Source organism: Pinus tabuliformis, chromosome 5_1 (genome assembly GCF_031772625.1).
Source record: "Pinus tabuliformis cultivar Carrire ecotype Pingquan chromosome 5_1, CPIR1, whole genome shotgun sequence".
NCBI lineage: Eukaryota > Viridiplantae > Streptophyta > Pinopsida > Pinales > Pinaceae > Pinus > Pinus tabuliformis.
This window is the reverse complement of record NC_142305.1, coordinates 807,671,622-807,698,261: the sequence shown is the minus strand read 5'-3', so window position 1 is coordinate 807,698,261 and position 26,640 is coordinate 807,671,622. Positions and strand designations below refer to the sequence as shown.

The window sequence follows — 26,640 nt, the reverse complement described above, 5'->3', positions numbered from 1 at the left end:
AGTTTATCAGTTTTGTGAAGAAATTGACTGAAGCAAGGATTTTTAATGGTCCTAATTACTTGTTTGAATTTGTTTGAAACACTGAGATGTATTTTTCACCTGTTTTTCCCTCCTTATGTCTCCAAAACAAAAGTGCAACAACCCTACCAGAAACGCAGCAAAAGCGTAGTAGGCTGATAAATTGAGCAATTTGATGATGTAGTCTAAACTTTTGATGGTTGTGGAAGGTTTTGCAATGCAAGAGAGGAGCTCTTGAAGGCTTGTAAGGATAGAATGAACTCTTGCAAAGCTTTATTTATCTCTATAGCTAAAAAAAAACTCAATTTTGGCTCATGGCATCATGTGTACTTTTATAAAATCACTAGTGATGTGATTTGACTGTAGCATCATTTCTTCAAATGGAAATGCTACTTTTTTTTACTTTATTCCCTAATTTTCCAACACCCATGATGGTGACCCAAATGATGAACATGACTCTCTTTTTTCTTTTGATGACTGATATTATGATGACAATTAAATGAAAATCCTTGAACATGACCTATATGATGGCACATTAGCTATTTTGATGACCTGGGATACCTAAATGACGACATGACCATGATGGGTGATGGTGAGCTTGAGCAAGTGGAGGGAGTAGAAATGACCTAGACAAAAACCAATAACCATTTGACAACCAAGAGGTATCAAGTTTTATTTTAAAACATAATAATTTGACCAAAGAATCTATTAACCACATGGAAAGAGAACATTTGATCACTAGAACTAATGGACACTAAAAAAACCCATGGTTTAATGATCCTTGTGGGTAACACCTACATGTTTGATGGGATATTAGTGGCTTAATTTGCTAAGAAGTCATATCTAAAAGTGATCTTGTGAGGAAAGGACCCACCATCACCATGGAAACCTATGGCATGAAAATTTCAAATTACTAAATTACATCTAGGACGTGCTCAATATCAGCCAAATTCCTATATTTTATGTGTTATGGTTCAAAGGATATGGATTCCATGGTAGATGAAATATGTATGCAAAATAATTAGTTTAGCATCATCCAAGCTACACAGACCTGGAATTATCTACATTTATATGAAATGATACACAATGATCAACATATTCCTTCTCCGAAAAGCGATCTACATCTATGCAAGAATCACTAGAAAAATCTACATCTGGAATTAATATGTGTGATTTGGTGTTTTTATATTGCAATCCACTACCATATCAGTGGGCAAGGTGATGTGAATTATTGTTGCTCTATTTCATGGAATTGTTTTTTGATGAACAAACACAAAGTGAACATGTCGAGATTTTTAGTAGTAACCATCCTTAACTATAGCAAAGTAATCCATTATTATCTATTTTAAGTTGGAAAGAGGCATAGGCACTAAGGCCAAACCTGCTTTGAAGCCTTATCCATCTAGCATGAGTTTTTGGTATTGAAGAGAATGAGTCAACCTTCTTGTAGGAACACACCTGAACTTATTTAGATTGAGGATTTTGGGAATATTATGGAATATGATGGACAAGAATGAAGTCAAAAAATTGACCCCACTCCTATTTGACAGATTTTCAAATATTCTCATAATATGAAATTGAGATAGGGATGCCTTAGAAAGATAATCAAATAAAAATATATAGTTAGTGAAACCACTAAGAAAGGAACCTCCCAAAAGATTAATGGTTCTCCTTTTTTGTGAATTCATTTTAAGCCATAAATTTTATTTAACATATGCATCTGCCACAATTCAATTCCCTGAGATAACTCAAGAAACCTTGGATGAGTATGAAAACCCTCAATTGAAAGCAGACAACAATATTTTTGATGCATGAACAACATCCATACCCTAGCACTAACCGGCCCCACACATCTACTGGACTGAGAAATTGTGGGTATCATTGAGCATATTGCAAGGAAACCATACACAAAAGGAAAAGAGATGCACCAAGGATCACCATCTTGGTCTAAACTGAAAATGACCTTATCACCTTCCCTCCTACACATAATTTCTCCTCTCAGCAACATCTCACACCATACGTAAAAGGAAAGAGCGACTTCAAAAATATTGTCAGCAAAAATAGATATGCTTTGGTATAATTTTATACACCATGGTGAGACAATTTCCACTACTTGGCTCTAGAATATGTTGTTGCAATGATTAATCTAAAGGGCAAAGTCATTTTGGTTTCCTTGTGCAAGGAATGTAAAGAGGATGATACGTATAGAATTGTGGTTGCCTTGTGCAAGGAATGTGAAGAGAAATATAGGCAGAGAATTTGACCACAATCAAATTTGTGGTTAAGAAGATTCAAAGATACATAGTAATCATGCCCAACAAACAATGCAATGTTTGTACCTATCAATAAGAGTCGAGGAAACAAGCATTCCCATCATCATCTCAATTTTATCAACAAGAGCATTAGTATATTTGATCGATATACTAATACATATCCATGCCTCCAATAACTTGCACATTATGTGAAGCAGAAAAAAAAAAAAAAAAAAAAAAAAAAAAAAAAAAAAAAAAAAAAAAACAAAACAAAACAAAACAAAACGAAACAAAAACAAACAAACAAACAAAAAAACAAAACAAAACAAAACAAAAAACAAAACAAAACAAAAAAAAACCAAAACAAAACAAAACAAAACAAAACAAAAAAACAAAACAAAACAAAACAAAACAAAAACAAAAAACAAAAAACAAAAAACAAAAAAAAAACAAAAAAACATGATGTGATTCATGGTTAATAGTTACGTAGAAATTGACATGGTGAAAATACATATATTTGAAAGGCAGAAACAACCCATTATACCCAAAACATGCATGCACTAGCTTGAAAGGAGGAGGTAAATCACTAATTATTATTCTTATGACCACTTTCCTATATTAAAAAAACAGGAGTGAGGTGATCCATTTTTATTTTTGGGTGAGGGAGCTTTCTAATTGAGTAGCAAGAGTGAGGTAAAAAAAAAAATCTTAAATAAATTTAGACACTTTTATAAATATTATAGCTGCAAAATAAAAATAAAAACGAAGTTTTTTTGATGAGCATAATAGTTAATCGAGTTGTTTGTATTGCCATCCAAGTGGTCCTTGTTGAAATTCTTTGTAGAAAATAAATTTGTGTTGTAAGTGTAAGAGTCAATTGTATCACAAACATTGGATTAATTCATTGCAAATACAATATCTCAATAAAATTGAAGCTTTTATTTTTCCCTATATTTGGCTAAAATTGAATAAGTATATGTTACATACACCATGTGTAGTGTGTGAGTGATTTTTCATTATTTCCTTATGTGATGATTTATATCTAGCTTTGACACTACAATCACAATTTATTCTATGTAATACAACCATATACAAGGAGTACAAAGTAAATTAATATAAATCAAACACATTTAATCAAATCCCACAAAGTGTCTTCAAGTTGTAGACCACGTCAACAACTTAAAAATCAGTGTGAATTTTTAGAAATATGCTTGTAAATAAAAATCAAGTTGAATTTCATTGTAATTAATTGGTGTGTTCTTAGTTTAACTCGACACCTCAACTTTTTGTAAGTCAAAATTGACAAGATTGAGTGGCTTAAACTCAAATCATTCTAAAAGTCACAAGTTGAGGTGCATTTTCAGTAGTATTCAACACCCTTGAGTTTCTACAAACAAAAAAAAGATCCAAGCAAGAAAGATATAAAACAAAAAAATCAAGTGAGCAAATTCAAGAGAGTGGTTTCAAGAATACAAGTGAACATGTGCAACAAAGGTAGAACAAGTAAGCAATGGCTAAAAGTGTGGAATTGGTTTATTTATTGGAAACTTTGCTCAAAACAACATAGAGATGTTTGCTCATATTGACCAATGAGACATTGGAAAATGTTATCGCATGTTTGTAGGTAATGAAAATAAAGGTTAATTTGCTATAATCTCAATTCCAAATCTTGAAATATTAGTGGATGGATCTCAAAATCAAAAGTCTATGAAGTATTCTGAATTAGTCCTTGTTTAGAATACCCCTCTCTTTGATGATGATGATGCTTATGATGATAAAAAATTTATTCTATTGGAAATATTGTTGCCATTGATGTCAAAGACTTGGGGAGATTACATATATCCAAGATAAAGACTAGAAAATCAAGATTGTTAGAAACATTGTTTTTGGGCTTTTGACGCCTGATTTGGATACCCTGTTATTGAAGGAATTTTCTCTAATTGTAAGCTGAAATTATATAATAAAATATAGTTTTGGAAAACTAATTCCAAGACCTTTCCAATAGTATATGGTACTCCCTTTAACTCTAAAGGAATGAGGATATATGAAATTTTTTTTAGCATGACTCATACAAATTACAAGTAGGCCAACCTAACTAGTTCTAAAAATCAGCCCCATAAGTGAACACACAAAAAGTATAAATAAATGTAATATGAGTTCTTTTAAATATGAGGTTGTAAGAGAAATTGAGGAATATTTTTGGGGTGGTTCTTGGAGTCTAAAGGTGGAAGCAAAAATGTGATTTATCGAGTAAATGATTCATCTTGGAAATTTCGCTATAAATTTTCTTTTAGGATGTTTCGGAACATGAAATTTGGAGAATATAAATAGAATATCTTCATGTACAAATCAATAAAATTTTAGACCTTGGTTCACAATAATTTCAGAGATATGGTATAAGGAAGCTAGGCTTCCTGAAAGCTCATGAAGCTCATGAAACAAGTCATCTTGGTATTTTTTCTATAACTATTGTTATGGGATGCTTCAGAACATGAAACTTGGCAGATACAAAAATAATATATCCACATACCTGTGACTAAAATTTCAAGCCTCAATTCACTGTAATTTTGGAGATGTGTTTTAAGGAAGTTGGGCTTCCTAAATGCTCATAAAATCTACTTCAAACATGTCAACTTAGTAATTTTTCTATAACATTCTTTTTTAGATGTTTCAAACTATGGAATTTGGATGAGACAGAGAAAATATCCCAATGCGCTTGTCGTAGAAATTTCAAACCTTGTTTCACTATAATTTTGGAGATATGGTCTAAGGAAGTTAAGCTTCTTGAATGCTTATATAAATCTACTTCAAATAGGTTAGCTTGGTATTTTCACTATAATTTTTTTTTATGATGTTTCAGACTCTGTAATCTATAGGATATAAAGAAGATATCTCAAGGTATCTATAGTATAACTTTTATACCTTATTTTGCTACAATTTCAGAGATATTATCTGAGGAAGTTAGTGTTCTTAAAAGGTCCTAAAACATGCTTCAAACGGGTCATCTCAGAATTTTTGTTATAAATTTCTTTCTAAGATGTTTCAAACTATGAAATCTAGAGGGGATAGAGAATAGATCTCTAGGTAATCGTGGTAGAAATTTTAGAACTATATTTAAAAAATTGGATACATGGCATGTTGTTCATGTTTGTTCTTAGGAAGAAGAAAAAAGCAACATGTTTGGAGAGAAGTATACTTTATTAAGGAAGAAGTAATAGGTAGATTTAGTGAAGACAGAAGCAACTAATAGACTTGGAAAAGGCCCAAGCAACAAGTAGACTTGGTATAAGAAAAAGAAACTATCATACATTATGAAGAGCAAGTATATTCAATGAAGTAGGATGGTGCCTATGAATATTTATAACAGAGGGGATTGGTGACTCTTGTAGGTTGGTACCTACAAATAATGCAGTAAAGGGGATTGGTGTCTCATGTAGGTTGGTGCCCTTTGTTGACACCTAATCTTTTGGATTAGGTAAATTGATGTAAATATTGTAAATAGAAAAAATAAAAGGAAGTTGGAATATAAATAGACATTGGGAGATGAAATCAAATAGTCTCCCTCTCCGTGTATATAGCCATATGTTATCTTAATGAAAATGCAACAATCACATTCGTGGAGTTACTCCTGGCATGACATGGTATCAAATCCAGCCTCATTTTTAACATTTTCTGCCCTGTAATTCTCATCTTCTACCATTATTCTCTGCTACATTCTATCCCTATGTATTCTATTTATTTTTGCTCATTATCTGTGTTGGTTTATGGTGAAGTAAATATTGTTCGGTGCATTGTTGTAGGTATCTATATTTTGTATGACTTGGTGTGGACCGACTCTAGCGACCATAATGGCTATCACAATCGTTGGAAACTGGTGGGGTGAGAGAGGCATCATAGTTTGAATGATGTTGTGCGTCGTACATGGAGGTCCCAACAGGTTTTGAGATATATGTTGACTACCGTGGTATGAAACCTTTGTTGAAGTTTTTAATAATTCATATGTTGTTGCTACCATTGTAGGAGGATAGAGGCACTGATAAAAGTTGACGACAGGCCACCAGAGGCACGCCTTTTCGGACCAAAGTTGTATTGTGTGGTCATGTTAATTGTGGGAGGACAGAGACCCAATGACCTACTGGAAAGGGAACCCCAGCGTGGTTGTTGTGAGGCAGCTTCTTTTGAACTGTAATCGACCAACCCCACTGAGCGTCTGCACATAAAGTGACAGGATTAAAATCCCAGCAGGGACATGGTGACCACTATTAAAGGTGATCCTTTTTAAGGACTGTGTGTGCAATTCTCCGTGCAATTTTTTTACCATTCATCTGTTTGTTGCTATTGGTTTGAATACATGTTGACTGGGTGTTGAAATATGCTAGCTAGAGTTATATTCTAGTCAATATATATTTTGAAGATCAAAGTATATGACAGAGGTCGTGTGCGAAATCTTTTTGTTTGAAATGGTGCGTATTATGTGTGTTGGTCTCATATATTGCATGGCGCGGTGACGCATAAAAACATGTGTGTTGAAATCCATTTGTATATCCATATTAAAAAGTGGTGGCATATTTTTGAGTACCTTTTTTAATATATAATACGCTTTATGTTCCATTTTAATGAAAAATCATAAAAGCGTATGGAGTATATTTAAAGGCGTGAGTGGTATATTAAAGGAGGTGAAGTTTTTTAAAGGTGTGAATGGTATGGTATTATAGGCCATATAGTATATGTTATAGATGATATATGGGAAAATATATATTATTTGAATATTGATATTTTTAATTTGAAGATATAACTAGCATTTGCACTTTATGTTGCAAAGGAAACGTCGTAAAGCATAGAGTGGTGAAGAATAGCATAGAGTGGGGAAGGATAGGGACATGTGAATGGACACTGTTGAAAGCAAGGGTGGATGATAATGAGTTACAATTGCAATAGTTAGTTGTGTATTCTGAAAATGGATATTTTGTAAATAATAATAGTTTGTGAAAGAATAGCGACATGTGAATGGACATTGTTGAAAGAAAGGGTGGATGATAATGAGTTAGAGTTGAAAGTATTAGTTATGTGTATTTTGAATATGGATATTTTGTAAATAATAGTAGTGTGTGGAAAAATAGCAACATGTGAATGGACGTTGTTGAAAGCTAGGGTGGATGATAATGAGTTATACTTGAAATGATTAGTTATGTGTATTTGAATATGGCTATTTGGTAAATAATAGTAATGTCATGTAGAGGTTATTCATTATCCATGTAGTTGTTTTTGTTTATGTGAACATGTTTTTGTACATTATTTTAAAGTTTTTTTTTTTTTTTGTCTTCCAAGATGTAATTTTTCCATAAGCTACCTATTTATGGTGTTATTAGAAAAATACTATTATATTGTAATGGAAGAGGTGAAAGAAACGATACGACATTGTGAACAATATCATGGTCGTCGTTCCATATTTGAAAATGCATGAAAATTGTTGGAGCCATCATGATAATAATAAAAATTCCAGCATGCTTTTGAAAAAATTTAGCTCATTTTTTTGAAAAAGTGGATTATAGTTGTCAAGTTTTAGAATTTTGAGTGCCTTAATTTTGCACAGAAAATCATAGAAATTACAGCGTAATTTTGAAAAAATCCAGCTAATTTTTTTGAAAATGTCAATTCAATTCTCTCAACTCAGTCAACTGAGTCAACAGTCGAATAGTAACCGACAAATGTTTCAATTCATTGCAATTCTCGAGCCTCAATTCCTTAAAGATATTCAAGTGACCAAGTGAAAGTGGTAGACTGTCCAGCGAAGGGCTCCCTATTTCTAGAACTTCTAAATCGCCCAAGTCTCCAATTTCATTTGGAAATTCTTTTATGTTTGTACCCCTAAGATCTAATTTTTTTAGGTACTTTTGATATGCTATTTGCGGAGGTAATATTTCAATGTTCTTACAATAAGAAACATCTAAACATTCAAGTGTGCTGATGTTTCCCAGTGTTTCGCTAGAGACAGTTAAATTATAGCACCAACTCAAATGAAGATATTTAAGACGAATTAAATTACCAAAAGAACCTGGAAGCATCTGCAACTGTAGGGAGTGAGACAGACCTATGTATTTCAGGTTTATTAAATTACCGAAAGACTTTGGAAGCACCTGCAAATGAAAAGTGTGAGACAGATTGTTGTAATCCAAGTTTATTAAGTGCCCAAAGGAATCTGGGAGTGACTTTAGATTTGGGCAACTTGTTAACTCCAATCGTTTCAACGACACCAAATGACAAAATTCATCTGGCAAAGTTTTAAGATTAATCTTATGGAGGACAATCAGTTCGAGGTGCTTAAGGGGCCCTATTGATTTTGGTAACTTTGAAAGGGGAGAATAAATAACTAACTGTCGCAACAGCAAAGGTGCCTGCAAAATGTTCCAGGGTTTTAATCATAAGAAAGAATTCGACGATTAGCTTTTGCAAAACCATTTAAATTCGTTGCAGATCCTACTGTGCGAAATCAATAATGAATAAACACATACTTTAAATCGCCAAAATTTTATTTACCTGATATCCGGATTGCCACAATGATTTCAATTTCTTCCCCCACACTTCTAAAACCCTAAGGTTCTTCATAGGTATCCAAGAAGGTAGAGAAAACCAGGGGCATTTATTCCAGCGAAGCCATATAAGGTTTGGTAATCGCGAGATAGTCAAACCCTGGAAGTGGATAGGGCTAGCTAAAGGCATGCAAGCAAAAGAGTTCCTGGGACTGTTGTGCATCAAGGCCTGTTAATTTATAAATTGATGTGTTTTGAACTCCTGAATCTGTGAGAATAGTTTTGTCTCTAGATGTAATCAAAATTAAGCTATCTGCCCTGAGTACACTTTGAACCAACAAAAATGCATCCAGCTGATTTGCCTGATCTATGTCATCAAAAACTGTGAAAGCATTAGAACATGAGAGATTTCTTTTAAGAATCTATATGCCTTCATAGATGCTGTCTATATGAATATCAAAGTGAGTCAAGCCATTGAGAAGTTCACTCTGCAAATGATGTAATGAACCTTTATTTGCATTTTCCCTAATATCACATAAAAAGTAAGATTTACTGTGATCTAACCTCTTCCTGTTGAAGAGTTCTTTCGCCAGGGTTGTCTTTCCAACCCCGCCTAACCCAACAATCCCCACGACCTGAACCTTTCCACTCTCCTACTGCTACTGCAACAGGACTCTATTTTCAAAATCCTTCACCTTTTCCTCCAAAGCAGTTCAATATTTGGCGACATTGAATATCAATTTTTTCACTTGTTTCAACACGCATTCAACCACTTGATCTAGCAACTCCCCTTCATCTCTGGTTATTCACAAGAAAATAAATACAGCTAATGAGAAACTTTAACCTATGTATATCTAATCAGCGTGAAGTATTACAATACTGAGAGGGGAGGGTTGAGATCTCACCCATTATATGCGTCCAGATCGAAACCCCTTATTTCTGCAACACGAGAAAGGGCATCTCTCCAGGTTTGAATGCTAGTGGAGTCGTATCGCGGTTTCCCTTCACCTGTTTGCGTGATTTCTAAGTTGCATAGATCTTGAGCATACACTCCATCTTTGCCCTGCGACAAACAAAGATCATCTGGTTTTACACCGTAAAACACCGGAATAATAGGAGCCTTCGACTCCAACATCAGGAAGAGCTCATTCAAACACGAAGTCGATGTTGCATATGTACGAGAGAAAATAGCCACATGGACTGAGGCGGTTCTAATGGCAAATTCTATTTCTGAAGAAAAATTCCCCCCCTCATACAATTTCGGTCGGTCCAAAAAGACTCGGATTCCATGTAAACGCAGGCGATGATAGAGATGTCTAGCCAAGGTTTTCTTAACATCCGGCCCTCTATGATTGATAAATACATCACAATAGAAGTTGCGATTGCTGTGGGAATTACATGAGGTGGAGGCTATCGTTGCAGCCGTGGAGGACGAGGCGTCAATCGCTGAAACTGCAGGACGAAGATTGTGAGAACGAGGAGGCGAACTTTCAATTTCTATCCCGATTTTAGTTTCAAGAGGGTTTTGGGGGCATGAGGATATAGGGGATGCCATTGCCAATGCTGATTCGACTATACAAACAGAAATTGGAGCCCGTAAACTGAAATAGCCATTAACTCCACGAAACTATAAACGGAAACAGCCATAAACTCCACGAACTCTCCCGGAAGCTCGACGCACAGATGTCAAGTGGAGAGTGAACTATCAGCCTAATTAACTAATAACTAATACGACTAGAAATTGTCCCAAAAGGTACAAAGAGAGGCCGATAGATTGATTGAGAAAATCAAATCATGAAACTCTTGAAGAAACTACATTTCTAATTTTTCATTTTTCAATTCTGGTAGTGACATGTAGCATATTTCCTTCAGGTTCACATCTCCTCACATATGACCTTAAGAGGGGATTGAGAGAGTCTGAAGTTCAATAATTGTTTTTGTGGAATAATTGAATTAAATGTAAACTTTATGAACCACATACATGTTATTAGTACGTAATCTTAAAAGTAACATGTTAAGAGTGATATGGTTCATAAAATGACTTAATGTAATGTAATAACAAATTATTAATGTTTAAAATATTGGTGGATCCATATCCAATTTTAAATCTAACATCTGGTAACTTATACACATACACACATCAACCGGATTTAGCTCACGTGGTTGGCATAAATGCTGTTAACTTGTTATCGCCCCCAAACAGGTTCAATCCCTACATGTGATGTATTGAGTTCATAATGAGTATTTCTTGTAATGGCTTTGAGCCTTGATGTCTGAGCACTCCCCCAAGGATTAAGGCACATTGTTATTCAATTGTCTTGTGAGCACGAGTTGGCGACACAAGGCAGTGGAGAACACAGATTTGTGTTTGTGTGTGTGAACTTGTGAGAGGTTCAACATACAAAGAGAGGCTTGTGCACAGATTTATAGGAGAATTTCCTTGGGACTTGCGCAAGGAAATAGGGAAGCAGGGATCAAAGTCTTGCAAGGAGTGCTTCAACTTAGTACAAGAATAGAAAACCAAATTGGTTCCTATTGAAACAAGATTGTTTTTGTAAGATATCTATTGCTCATTCTTCTATCAATAAAATTCTCAATCAAGCAAAGGGTTTTCCCAGTTGGGTTCCCTAGAAAAGCAAGTGTTTTTATATTCTGCATCTCGAGTTACAAGTTAGGTTCAGATTTGTTCATTCAAGCAGATCAGAATTTTCGTGGAATTTCTACACATATGACAGTGACTTTCTCTCATTTTATTTTATTAACCTTATACAAGTGACGTGACACACATTCAATGTCCTCTGCACCCTTGGCTGTAGAGTGCACCTCACTTCTCTCAGGGAAAATGGCAAAAATCAAATATCCCAAACCAATAAGGAAACACATTTTCACAAAAGCAATTCGCTTAATTGATGAGATGAATGGATTCATATCTAGGTGCAACAATCTAAATTTATGTCGACTATCTCAAATAGCTAGTTGCAGAACCTACAATTGTTTGGGCAGAAGAGTCTTCGAATGAAGAAGAGCTCCAATTAAATAAGAATGGAACATGTTCCTACAAAATGGTTCACTACAGAGAAGTTGAGCATGATTTACCATGCGATGTACAAGAAGAGATGTTTTGATCCGAAGACCCACCCCCAAACTTCACCCCACAACACCCGGTACTCTTTCTTCCTGAACATTGAATATTTTTACTCTGGGAGCGATGTCCATTTGCAAAACTATAATTTAGAAATCATTGTCAATGGTCAGGGTTTTATAATAATACAGGAAAGGTCAACTCTAAAATTCTAGAAACAACGAAAAATTGACTTTCCAACATATGTCCTACAATATGGAATTCACTAACTGTTATAATTGTTAGACAATAGCTAAGTACAACAATAGTTACATCTCTAAGGTATCCAACAAAGACATTTAGTAAAAAGTCTTGACTTCAAGATCCCGAGTTAGCAATTCAAAAAATCTTTAAAACACAAATTTCTTACATATAGGATGGGCATCTTTTCAAAGTCCATTGTCAAAGGTAGAAATAGTGAGTTACCATCAAACCTGTATGCCATATGTTATTATGCAATCCATGACACTACCACATTTATCCTCCTCGTATAGGTTATTTTCAATTCATCCTTGGATATCTTATGTGAATCTTACTTTGCAAAATGCTCTATGCAATGAAATGAATGCACATTTGCTATAACAAACAGGCAAATACAGAAAAAAGAAGAAGAAGTAGAAGTAGAGATACAATGCACCACAATTTATGCCCTTGCCTCATGGGCCACCCAATATCAGTAGAAACAGAGATGAAAGTTTGTTGCATTCGTTCTTAGCAATCACAACATATAAACATAAAATCAAGACTTTGTGAACAATCTAAAGTGTCCAAACTTGCCCTGATTTATGTACCGTATAAGTTAGAGAAATAAAATGTGTCCTACCAATAAAATTGTAGAGGAGAGAAAATAAAGCATTATCCATACCTTCAAAAGGAAAACAATGAAAATGCACTTTTAGAACCTAGAATAATCTTATACAATGAGAAACGGCTTAGGCTCTTCTTTTTAGTATGCTCTTCTCCCATTGCCTTCTGTTATAATATCTTTAAAAGCTCCACCACTGGGTATCATAGGCAAGACATGCTCCTGGTGTGGCACAATGGCATCCAATAAATATGGCTCGGGGTATCGAGAATTTGTAAAATGGCCTCCCTAACATCTGCTTTCTTTGTTACCTTAGCTGCTAGTATATTGCATGCATCTTCCATCTTCAAAAGATTGAGGAAAATCTTAGATTCAGCAGATGGATCCCCGAGGTAAGTATGTGCTCTGTTTGCTTTGTAAAAGTGATCTTCCCATTGGACCACCATGCCCAAGTGTTGATTGTTCAATATCATCATCTTAACAGGTAGGTTTTCTACCCTGATGGTGGCCAATTCTTGCACATCCATCATAAAACTGACATCTCCATCTATATCAACAACAATAGCCCCTGGATTGGCCACGGCAGCTCCCAAGTGCTGCAGGCAAACCAAATCCCATAGCCCCGAGAACCCCTGATGTCAGCCACAGTCGAGGTCTCTCATATTGGAACCATTGGGCTGCCCACATCTGGTGTTGGCCCACTCTAGTACTGATTATAGCATTACCATCAGTTAATTCACATAGCAGTTGAATGTAAAACTGGGGAGGAATGGCATCCTCAAAATCTTGGAAACTCAAAGGCCATGTTCTTTTATGTTCTCGTAAGTCCCCATTCCACTTGAAAAACTCCAGCCTATCATATCATTCTTGCAATTGTAAATCACGAAAGAAAAAATGTAATATATTTTTGTGTAATCCCAAGGTTGTTCTATAAATCACGAAAGCTACGTCGGATGTTAAATTTAATGAAATTTTTAAATCATGAAAGCTGTGTTGGATATTAAATTTTATATACAATATATGAAAATTTAAAATACATACTTTACTGGGATGTTCATGAAAATGTAAGTTTGTTACATGTACATGTTTCCACTGTAGCCCATCCTCAAGTAGAACAAAAGAAGATTTGCAATTCCATTCAATTCTAAAAACATCCATGAAACAAGGAAATTTACTCCGGATAAGATAATTTTTCACATTAAGATTAATAATAATAAGGTTTATGATTATTCTTTATAATCAGCCGAGATATTTAATTCACTTTTTTACAACAGACAGCCTAATTATTAACCTTTCTACTTCTGAAAGCAGTAATAATAAGGTTTATGATTATTCTTCATAATCACCCTAGATATTTAATTAACTTTTTTACAACATACAGCCTAATTATTATCCTTTCTGCTTCTAATCATCACCATTTAGCGAAACAACTCAAATATCAATTTTGTGCTGACTGCCCTGCACTCTTTATAACTGGCCACATTTGTGATGAGGAGTATGAGGGTTATTGCAGTTTAGCTTACAGGTTGAATAATTGGTTAATGTGGTTGCTGCAGTTTAATCAAACCAAAATATGCACCTCCTTCGGCTTTTCTCAATAGAGAAGAGTGATTTCCTTGTTCAACAACCTTTCCATTCTCAATGACTGCTATACTATCAGCATTATGAATTGTGCTCAAACGATGAGCTACAACCACGCTGATTCTTCCTACCATGACTCCATCCAGTGCTTCTTGAACAACTTTCTCCAAATGACTATCCAAAGCACTCGTTGCCTCGTCCAATAGCAAGACGCTTGGATTCTTTATAATTACCCTTGCTATTGCTATTCTCTGTTTCTGCCCCCCCAGACAACTGAGTTCCCCTGTTGCCGGTGTAGGTCTCATATCCATCCCTCATGCCACTGAAACATTAACAATGCATGGAATTTAACAAGAAGTCTGGCAAGTTGTTCATATAGGACTTATTTATTTATAACTTAAAAGAAAAAGATAACCTGCATTGAATTCAGTAAGAATATTTATAATAACCACTAATTTTTAGGTTTAAGAAACTTGGTTAATAAAACATGAAGTTTAAGATAGGATTCATGAAGTGTCCCATGGAAATTATGTTTTGTAAGTTCAGAAAAGTTTGTGAAACAACTTAAACATGATGAAAAAAGAAACAACTTATACATCATGCAAAAATAAAAAACCGTGGTTGGAAAACAAATTTTGCAATGGCTGAAAAACAAATTGAACAGTGGTCAGGGGATTTATTTCAGTGTACTTATGAAATGAAATCGTGGGCATTGGCAGCCTTTGCAGCCTCTACTATCTCAGTTTCTATTACATTCTCTTTACCGTAAGCAATGTTCTCTCTGATGCTGGCTGCCTGCAAATAGAGTGGGCCCTTGTGAGCTTAACTTGGCAAATGAGAAGAAAACCCAAAACCTAGAGCTTGGAATAACATGCCCAATTTGACATATACTAAGCCCTAATTTAAGTATAAGTCGACAAAGTAATCATTCGTCAAACCTGGGATCTATTCAGATGAAAATTCCACAAAACAAATGTGGTCAGACAAAATCTACAACTTGATATAACAAAAGCTTGCCCAGTTGAAAATAACAAGAGCATTGTACATACACTAAACCTTAATTTAACGACATCATTCAATAGACTGACCACTTGTCAAATTGTCACCTTACCCAGATCAAAATTTCACTTAAGTAACCTAGAGAGAGTTTTCTCAGGCAAAAACTGCAACTTAATATAACAAAAGCATGGGAAACAAACCTTAAAACCCTAGTTTAGCAATGAAATTCAGGGACTGATCATTCGTCAAATTCGTTTTTACCCAGATGAAAACAAGTGTGCTCAGAAAAAAAAAAAAAAAAAAAAAAAAAAAAAAAAAAAAAAAAAAAAAAATCACTTCATACAACACAAGCGTGGCGAGATGAAAGCAACAAGGAACAAGCCTAAACCTTGATGAAAAAAACAATTGAAGAGAACTATTATTCATTAACTTCGGATTTGCAAGATGAAAAATTCACAAGAAAAAAGTGTACCCGATCAAATTTGACAAAATAAAACTTTGGTATTCAATTAATTGACGAGAATTGAGGATCGATTAATTCGCTGCCTTGTAATAGATGGCTTTCCAGGCATTGGAGTTTGCTCAGACAAAAAATGCAACGTAATATGACAAAAGCATGGGAAATTGAAAAAATCAAGGGCATTTAAACAAACCATAAAACCTTAGTTTAGCAAAATAATTCAGGAACTGATCATTCATCGAATAAGTTTTTACCCAGATGAAAATTCCAAGAAACAAGTCTAATCAGAAAAAAAAAAAAAAAAAAAAATTGCACCTTCATATAACCAAAGCATGGCGAGGTGAAAGGAACAAGGGAATTTAAACAAGCCCCACACCATGATGAAAAGCGCAATTGAACAGAACTATTATTCATTAAATTGGGTTTTTCCAGATAAAAATTCACAGAAAAACTGTACTCGGTCAAATATGAAAAACTAAAACTTTGGGATTCAATTAATTAACAAAAATTGAGGATCGACTAATTTTCTACCTTGTGATCGAGGGCTTTCCAGGCATTATCGTCGTTGGCCGCCCAACGCATGGAAGAATTCGTCATGGAGAGATGGCACAAGCTCGGATAATCCAAATAACTGAGAGCATGCGTTGTTATTTCGGGAACCAATTGCTCCATCATCGACGCTCCTGGAGGGTTCTGTGATAACCTCTCAACCCGCTCGCTTGGTGGTCCAAGCATTAAACGAATCAAATGCCTTGCAAAAGCACAAACAGCTGCAGGCTAATAACGTTTTTTAAGGTTTTTTAATGTTTTAAAACATTTTTTATTAAATTAGACGGTTGATTTTTTTCAATCGTCTAACAGATACAATTAGGACAGAAAAGCATTTGGGGGAGTTCATTTCAGAGGGAAACACCTTACGACGTAACTAGATGCAGGAGCATCCTGCTATCTCCCCTCAACTGCAGTCGTGGTTATCTTTTAAGATTCCTTACAACTCAGCAGAATGATTAGTGGAAAGAAACCGCACTACATGATGTGAAGAAAGAAAAACTAACCATGGAATAGGTGCTAACAAAGAAACGTGGACAGAAGGTGGGCAGGTTGGGCAGGCTACTTCTACAACTCAACTGTGGCAATTCCAGAAGGACATACCATCAATGAGATTTGTCACAATCCACTGGCATTTTTTAAGCTCATTAAACAGGAGTCTGGTTTGGTATAGATGTATATCCAGTGCTTATAATTGTCATATGGGGATAAAGAATGTGCTCAGATGAGCCATAAGTTGAGGGAAGCCATTGTAGGGCCGGTATGCTAGTTATCTAGGGAGTTTTCTTTGTATCAAAGATTAGAGATAATGGAATAAAGACAGCTTTTCTAGGTTTTCGGCAATCTAAAGATTGGTGTTGTCCCCTGTAGATTATTCATCCCAAACCTGAATATTTTAGTGGTTTGCATTCATAAATACCGCAATTGTTTGTAGGGACAGAGCATCACGTAATTCTTCACTAAATCTCTTCTGCTATAAACTTGTTTGCAGGTTTTGAGATTGGAAATATTCATTTGATCCCTCTGCTAAAGCTTGCACAGCCTATTCTCTATTATAGTTACTAACCCCTTTTCATATCACAAGAAGCGTTCTTTGACATTTATGTTAGGTTTAAATGGGTGGTGTAAGTCTAACCCTGTGGAAACCTGAGGACCAGAGTGCTGTGCAGATTGGAGGTGTCTGCATCAAAACATAAAGGCATACTTTTCTCGTAGAAGAACACTGTTAAAAATTCCATATGTGAGCATAATGCATACTTCGCACATGCAAAATATGAATATATCTTACTGTGATATGATTTGTACACACTAGCTTGAGCACTCTAGTATTGTTCACAGCAAATGAGAAGATCCATTGATCTCCATTGTCTTTCACAAAATACACTACTTATTGAATAATAGTGAACTTAAAAATGCTTATGAAGGTTATAAATTTTCAACATAAACACATCAAAATAGTCACTAAATACACCACAATGGCAACCCCAACAACACAGAGATGTTTGAGCCTGGCCAAAAACAACCATCCAGACATTGCAATCAAGATAGCTAATAGATAGAGTTAATACAATTATACCAATCGATGTGATGAAGTATATTCCATGAAATCGCAATGTTTGAGATAACTGCATTTAAGATAGAAAAAAATGCCACAATAATATTTTTGTCCAGATAGAGTACAAACCCTTCACACAATTCTTTCAGGAAAAAGGATGATATTGAAGAATGTAGCAAAATTAAAGGCATATTTGACCATACCATAGGTGAATAACCTAAAATAACCATCCATATACAATTACACCAATTGATATGATGAAGCATATTCCATGAAATTGCAATTTCTGAGATAACTACATTGGAGAAAAAAAATTGTCACAATGACATTATTGTCCAAATAGGGTACAAACCCTTCATACCATTCTTTCAGGAAAAAGGATGAGAATGAAGAATGTAGCTATTTGTTAGCTGCTATAAAGTAAAGGTGATTTGACTATACCATGGGTGAATAGTATATTAAGAAATAAGTTAACTTCCAGTTCAAAATTTATGCAGAAAACTACAATTTCTCTCTAATATTTAGAGATAAAAATAGAATCAAATAAAAATAATTAGGCTATATCCTGCACTAGTACCTCCAAAACATATTCCTATTTTGCACTGTCACAAGATCCGGCAGGGTATTCCAAAGCAATTCCTTTATGCTCCGCAATCCCTTGTTCAACTAGGCATCAAAAGGAGGTTCTTTCACACCATTTCCTCCCTCTATTAGAAACCTCTCTTGCAGATAAAATAACAGCAATTTCTGCAGAGCAGAGATCTCTCTAACCTTGCCTTCAAACTCACCTACTCTGGTTTCAAGCTCTCCTGCTCTTTCATTCATTCTTGTATCCAACAGCCTTATGAGCTCATCTTGAATCACCTTCTGTATCATCTGGGACCTCTTATACTCATCCACTTCCTGAAGCCACAGATCTGCGAATTGGAAATCTTTCCAGGCCTCGAACCAAGGGCCTCCCATTGTATAATGTATAGCTTTGGGAAGTTCCTTGTCATCAATCTCATTGTGACCAACAAGGAAATTCCAGGTGTAGGGAATGGGTCCAATATCATTGTCATCAAGCCAAGTGAATCTATGCAAAAATTCCCTAGATTGGGAATTCACAACAGAGGGTGTCAAAACTTTGTTCTTGGGGTGCCCGCAATTATACAAAACCATAGATGACTAGTTCTTTCTAGGGTAAGTAGTCTGCACAACCCCATCCATTTTTGTAGCACTCTTGGGCTTGTAATCGTGTTTGACACACATTATAGCATACTTATCATCAATGAGCTCAGCTAATTCCCTAACGTCAACAGTATAGAGAAAATCACAGTCTACGAACATAGCCCAACCCTCGAACCCAGCTAGGAAAGGAGTCAAGAACCTGGAAAAGGAGAACTGGGTGCTCTCAGTGGGATCCCTTGTGCGCTAGTAAAACCCAGCTTTGCGGAGATCCGCTTGTTTGATGGGGATTACTTCAACTGGAAATGTGGCATGTTTCAGTATCGAATGCCTGCAGACCTTGTAGGCAAGATCCTCACGGGGATCGTAACCCACAAAGATCTTGAGCTTTTGAAGCACTTTTCCACTCTTGGTAATAACAGGTCCTCCCATAATGCCTGCTCGAGGCTGTGGTGAGACTGGATCTCGCGACTTTTGGTCCTCCTGCATCTTCAGCTTCAGTTCTGGAGACTCGACAAAACTTGGGGGAGATACTGCGAATGCCAGCCCGATGCCCAGTCCCAGTCCCAGTCCCGATACTAGCATGTCTCTAGAATTCCTATATGCATTCGAATGTGAATGCCCATTTCCGCTACTGAAAAATCTCTGCGGAGGAATTGAGTGCGAGGGGGATCGAACCTTGGCACTGATAACCTCTCAACCCTAACCAAATTGGTGGTCCAAGCGTTAAACAAATCAAATTCCTTGCAAAAGCACAAACAGCTGCACGCTAATAACGTTTTTTAAGGTTTTTTAAATTAGACGGATGATGTTTGTTCAATCATCTAACAAAAGATCTAACTGCTACGATTAGGACAGAAAAGCATTTGGGGGAGTTCATTTCAGAGGGAAACGCCTTACGGCGTAATTATATGCAAATTAATTAGTTGTAGAGACATATCAATTTTATTGTAAGTATTTTGGGTCCAATTAAAATTTGATGATGCATTCACATATCTCTATAGTGGGAGTAGTTATCATTGGAAAAGAGAACTACCATGATTGGTCTAGGAAGATAAAACACACCTTGATTTTAAATGAGTTGTGGAAAAGAGTTCGTGAAGGAGAAGGAGACAATGGACTAGAAAATATCACTTCAAACAAGGAGCTTTCCATTTGGGAAAACAAGAACAGCAAGGCCTATGCCTTGATTGCAACATCAATAAATGAAGAAGTGAATCATCATATTTCTCCATTTTCAAATGCCTTCGAAGACTTAAATAAGTTTAAGGAATTGTATGACTAACATTATGAACTTAAAGTTGTTCAATTGATGATTGACTTGTTCAATATTAAGTTGAAAAATTATGACCCTCTTGCCTTAGCATTAGAAGCAAGATCAATTATGCATGACATAAAAACCACTGGTGTTGAAATATATATTCCTCTCATAGCTTATGTCAAGGCACTATATCCCACCTATTCACATTATCTTGATTCATTGCAAGCAAGTGGCAACCTTAAGGAGATTACCTTTGACTCCCTTGTGAAGAAGTTTGTTGAGAGAGAGAAGGGTTTGGGGAAAAAGAAAAATCCTTAGTCTACTAAACAAGTTGTGTGCCTTGCACAAAAAGAGAAGAATCGTGCACAAGATTCTTTAGAGGAAGAGGTGGTCGAATAGGAAGAGGAAGGAAGAATTTTAGAAGCAAGGGGGCAGACATTTCCAAGGATAAAGGTATGATCTTCATTGCATACGATGAAAAAGATGGACATGATGCTTCCACTTGTAAGCTAGCTTGGGACAAAATTTAGAAGGAAATTAAAGAAGGAAAAGGTAAAACACCTCACAAAGGGAGAGGAAAAGCACATGAGTCCACTCATTATGTTGTGACACATTGAAAAATTGGAGTAACGAAAGACTTATTCAATGCTTCATTTGCTTCATGGAAAGATACTTGGTTGCTTGATTCAGGAGCAACTTGCCACATGACTTTCAGGAGATATTTCTTTGAAGAATTCATTGATAACATTGATGGAGGAGTATACTTTGTAGATAAGTCAAAACTCAAGCCATCAAGGCTTGGCACCATCGGGCTCAAACTACCTGGTCTTCTAGAATTTCTTCTACATGATGTTCCATACATCCCTGAGTTGAGGAGAAACTTGTTGTCTTTGGTCCAAATCCACAAGCAAGGAAACTCTATTCATATATTTTATGGCAAGGTAGAGGTAAGAAAAACATCAAATCACTCACTCTTCATGACTGGGATAGAGGAAGAAAGACTTCTAAAGCTGCAAGGAACCTTTGCTCATGCATAGAAATTTTCATACAGTTCTCACAATGATGAAGGTACATTTCCATAAAGTATTTTATGGCATGCTATATTTGGACACTTCAACTATGACGGCCTCTGTTTGTTGAATAAAAATGGTGTTATTGGTTTTCCTATTATTCCTAGGAAACTTAAGCAATTTGATGCTTGTATCTTAGGAAAACGCAACAAACAGCCTTTTCATGTTTCTCATTCTAGAGCACATAGAAAACTTGAACTCATTCATTCTAATTTATGTGTCCCAATGCATGTTCCTTATGCAAATGGTAATAAATATATGATGACATTTATTGATGACTACACTAGAATGTGTTGGGTTAATTTATTGAAGAAAAAATATGAAGCTTTAGAAACATTCAAGAAATTTCATGCATGGATTGAAAATCATGCACAACCTCATATTGGATCTATTCGTACTGATAATGGAAAACAATATACATCAAATGAATTTGAAAACAATTGTTATGAAACCAGCTTCAAGAAAGATAGAAAAGATATATCAATGCCTTAGAATTCAGCCTCTTGGAGGGGCAACCTCCTTTACATTACATAAATGAACAATTCTTGGATGATTCAAATGACAAAACCTCATTTCTATATATAGGAGTCTAAGGAGTCACAATATAACCCAGCCGACCTAACAATAATAATATAAAGCCACAAAAATAACAATAGAGGGATTCTATGGGGCAGCAGTAATAACAATATGGGGATAATAGGGGCACAACAATATCAATAAGGGGTACAACTACAATAGTAATGGGGTAATCACTAGTATTATAGGGACCCAACATGCCCCTCTCCTTCAAAAAAGTGTTGTCCTCAACGCTTGAGAAGTTCTGGATGCTTCTGTATAAAATTCTCATCCTCCCATGTGGAATCTTCAGCGGATAAGTTCTTCCACTTGATAAGATACTCCGAAATTGATCGATTTCGTAGATGTCGAGTTCTTGTTTCTGTGACTGCTTCCGATTCCAATATAATTTTTCCTTCCTCGTCAAGTTTTGGCAATATTGTTTGAGCTAGGAGCTTGTCGCCTATAACCTTCTTTAAACATGAAACATGGAAAACAGGGTGCAATCGAGAAGCTGCAAGAAGCTCCAATTTGTATGCCATAGTACCAATCTTTTGCAACACCTTGTATGGACCATAATACTTCGATGATAATTTATTATCCTTCTTAGCTTGCTTGAGGGACATTTTCTTATATGGTTGTAGCCATAGGAATACCCAATCACCTACATCAAAACTTCTTTCGCTACGATGTTGATCTGCCTATTATTTCATTCTATTCTGTGCCAACACGAGGTTATCCTTTAAGAGTTGGAGGACTTGTTGTTGATGTTCAATGTGATGTTCCACTGCTTGAACCTTAGAATTTTCTCTTAAATATGATGTGACGGATGGTGGATGATATCCATAAAGTGCCATAAATGGGGTCATTTTTGTTGTTGTATGGAAGGAAGTGTTATACCACCATTCAGCCAGAGGCAACCATTTGACCCATTGTGTCTGTTTATCAGATACAAAGCAACAAAGATATCCTTCCAAACATTTGTTTACTATCTCATTTTGCCCATCAGATTGAGGATGATAAGATGAGCTATGAGCTAACTGAGTACCAACACAAGAAAATAATTCTGTCCAAAAATTTCCAGTGAAAATGGGATCTTTGTCACTTACAATAATCTTTGGGTTTCCATGTAGCTTTTGAATTGTTTCCATAAATGCAGTAGAAACTGTACTAGCTTTAAATGGATGTGATAATGCACAAAAGTGTGCATACTTGGTAAGTCTGTCAACTACCACCATGATGACACTCTTTCCCTCAGACTTGGGTAAACCTGTGATAAAATCCATTGAAACCTCCTCCCAACGTTGGCTTGGAATGGATAAAGGTTGTAATAGACCTGGTGTCTTAATTGTTTCAACTTTATTTTGTTGGCAAACCAAACATTCTGCCACAAACTTTTGAATATCTGATTTAAGGCCATCCCAAAAAAATTCCTTCTTAACCCTGTGGTAAGTTTTTAAAAATCCTGAGTGCCCTCCTAAGGGAGAAGTGTGCAATTCCATAAGAATCTTTTGTTTTAGCTGGGAATTCTTACAGAGGTATAAGCGATCTTTGTACCATAACGAATCATTTTGCTAGCTAAATGTATCAGACATACTGGAATCTTGTTGTAACTGTTGAATAAGTGCCCACACTTCTTCGTCATTCTTCCATTCCTCCCTTGCTTCGTTTATCCAATCTGGTTGGATAATAGAAATGGCGCACAACAATGCTTCCACATCCTCATCCTTTCTTGAGAGTGCATCTACCACCACATTTTGCTTCCCTTTTTTGTAGATGATTTCAAAGTCATAACCCAACATCTTTGTGACCCACTTTTGTTGCTCTTCAGAGGATAATCTTTGTTCTAAAAAGTATTTAAGGCTATCATGATCCGTTTTTACCTTGAAGTGTCTTCCCATTAGGTAGGGTCGCCATTTCTTAAGTGCATGGAGTATTGCCAACATTTCCTTCTCATAAATAGCTTTGTGTAAAAACTTTCCCTTGATTGGACGACTTTCAAAAGCAATGGGTCTTTCATCTTGCATTAAAACAACACCCTTCCATTTCCTGAAGCATCACATTCCACAATAAAGGTTTTTGTGAAGTCCGGTGTAGCTAACACCGATGCTTGGCACATTGCCTCTTTAAGATGTTCGAATGCCTTTGTTGCTTCTGGAGTCCATGAAAATACATCTTTCTTCAATAATGTCGTTAGAGGTGCTGCTATTCTCCCATAATTCTTAACAAACTTGCGATAATACCCTATCAAACCGAGAAATCCTCGCAGATGCTTTATGGATGTGGGAATTTTCCATTCCTTAATGGCTTTAATTTTGCTAGGGTCTACCTTAACTCCTTCATCAGATACAATATGACCCAGATATTCCACCTCTTGTACTCCAAAGAAACATTTGGATCTTTTTGCATATAATTGTTTCTCCTCCAATAGTTGTAGCACCCTGTCAACATGTTCAACATGATCCTTCCAAGACTTGCTGTAGATTAGTATATCATCAAAAAATACTAACACAAATTTTCTAAGGAATGGTTTGAAAATTGAATTCATCAAACCTTGAAATGTTGAAGGTGCATTGGTAAGGCCAAAAGGCATGACCAAAAATTCATAATGACCCTCATGAGTTCTAAATGCTGTTTTCGGAATGTCTTCAATCTTCATTCTGATTTGATGATATCCTGAACGAAGATCCAACTTGGCGAAGTAAATTGATCCATGCAATTCATCCAGTAATTCATCAATGACAGGAATGGGAAACTTATCTTTAATAGTGAGTTTGTTGAGCTCCCTATAATCCAGACACATGCACCATGATCCATCCTTCTTGTGCACCAATACGACTGGAGCAGAGAAAGAACTTTGACTTGGTTGAATTATACCAGCCTCTAGCATTTCTGCAACCATACGTTCAATTTCACTCTTTTGGGCATAGGGATATCTGTACGGCCTGATGTTTGGAGGAACACTTCCTGGAATCAGATGAATAGCATGATCATGATCACGAATAGGTGGGAGACCTTTGGGAGTCTCAAATACCTTGGAATGATTGTCCAAGACTTTTTGGAGATCTGGAGATATAGATGATTCCACTGTGGACACATCTAGCGAACATAATTGTGCAATTACACCTCTTTGTTCCTTTTTTAGAAGCTTTGTCATACGATTAGAGCTGATTATCTTTCCCGATTTCCCTGCAATACCCCTTAATTCAACTTCCTTTCCTTCCACAGAAAATTTCATGAAAAGTTCTTGAAAATTAAAAGCTATTGTACCCAAGGATTGTAGCCATTAGACTCCTAGTACAACATCAGCACCTCCCATTGGAATGGAAATCATTGGGCTAGTCAATACATATTCTCCCATGGATAGCTTGATATTATGGCACTTTCCCAAGCAATTTATTGTTCCTCCATTTGCAACCATCACTTGACACTCTGGTGCTGGATATAAGAAGCAATTCAATTCTTTTGCTACCTTACAATGAATAAAATTGTGGGTACTTCCTGAATCAATCAACACTATTACCTTTTTCTTCTTGATTTGTCCTTCTATCTTGATGGTTTGAGGAGTGGTAATTCCCGCCAATGCATTACAAGATATGGTCGGATTCATTTCTTCTTTATCTAGGCTTTGTTCGTGGAGTATATCCTCTTCTTTTGACCTTTCTTGCTCCTTTTCTTCTTCCTCTTCACAATCTATGTAGAATAATTTCTTCTCAGCACACTTATGACCTTTAGTGTATTTGCTATCACAACTGTAACAAAGCCTTTTTTCTCTTTTTCTTCCAATTGTTGTGGTGTCAACCTTATAGGTTGTAGAAGACTAGCGGCAACAACACTTCCGTCTTTATAGTTGTGAGTGGTATGCTTCCTGGTTGCCATAATTTTGCTTTCCATTTTTCTTGCTAACCTGAATGCCTTCTCTAATGAATCAGGTTCCCAAAGGCGAACATCATGTTGGATATTATCCTTTAAAGACCCTATGAACACATCAATCCTATGCTCCTCTAGAATATCTTTTACCCTTATGTTCAATTTTTGGAACTCCTCAATGTGCTCCATTATTGAACCCTTTTGTTTGAGACTTATCAATTAGCTAAAAAAAGTGTTGCTTTTTGTATCCTCATAATGTGCTATCAATTCTTCCGTAAAAATTGCCCAAGTGATAAATTGTTTACGAGAGCAAAGCCATTGATACCATACAAACTGATTTGGTTCCAAATATAAAGTTGCAATACGTACCTTTTGTGTGTTTTGCACATTATTGAGATCGAAAAATTGCTCCATCTGTAATATCCATGTTGCGGGATCCTTGCCATCAAACTTCCTCATATCAATTTTTGGAATATGGTGGGTCTTTGATCCAACATTAGAGTCTATGGAATCATGATTAACATTTCTTTTGTTCTCATCATGAGTTTCCTTTACTACCCTTTCACCATTAGTGACCCTTTCTTGTAGCAACTTATTCATATTTATCTTCAATTCTTCCATGTATGTCTTCAAATCTATCTTCAAATTAACCATCTTAGCTTCCACTTCATTCATCTTAGCTTCTACACCTTTCTTTAAACAATCCATCTTAGCTTCTACGCTTTTCTTTAAACCATCCAGCTTAGATTCTCTTCCTTTTTGTGCAAGGGACAGTTGTTGCACTTGGTCTTGTAATTTTGATATATCATGTTGCATTTCTTCCTCTTTTTCATGAGTCATGCTAGAG

At 35.8% G+C, this 26,640-nt stretch overlaps 1 pseudogene; it reads right to left on the bottom strand.

The window, feature by feature from the left end:
• Positions 1-18,536: 18,536 nt before the first annotated feature.
• LOC149167388 (uncharacterized) overlaps positions 18,537-26,640 on the bottom strand; it is a 152,286-nt pseudogene continuing 144,182 nt past the window's right edge.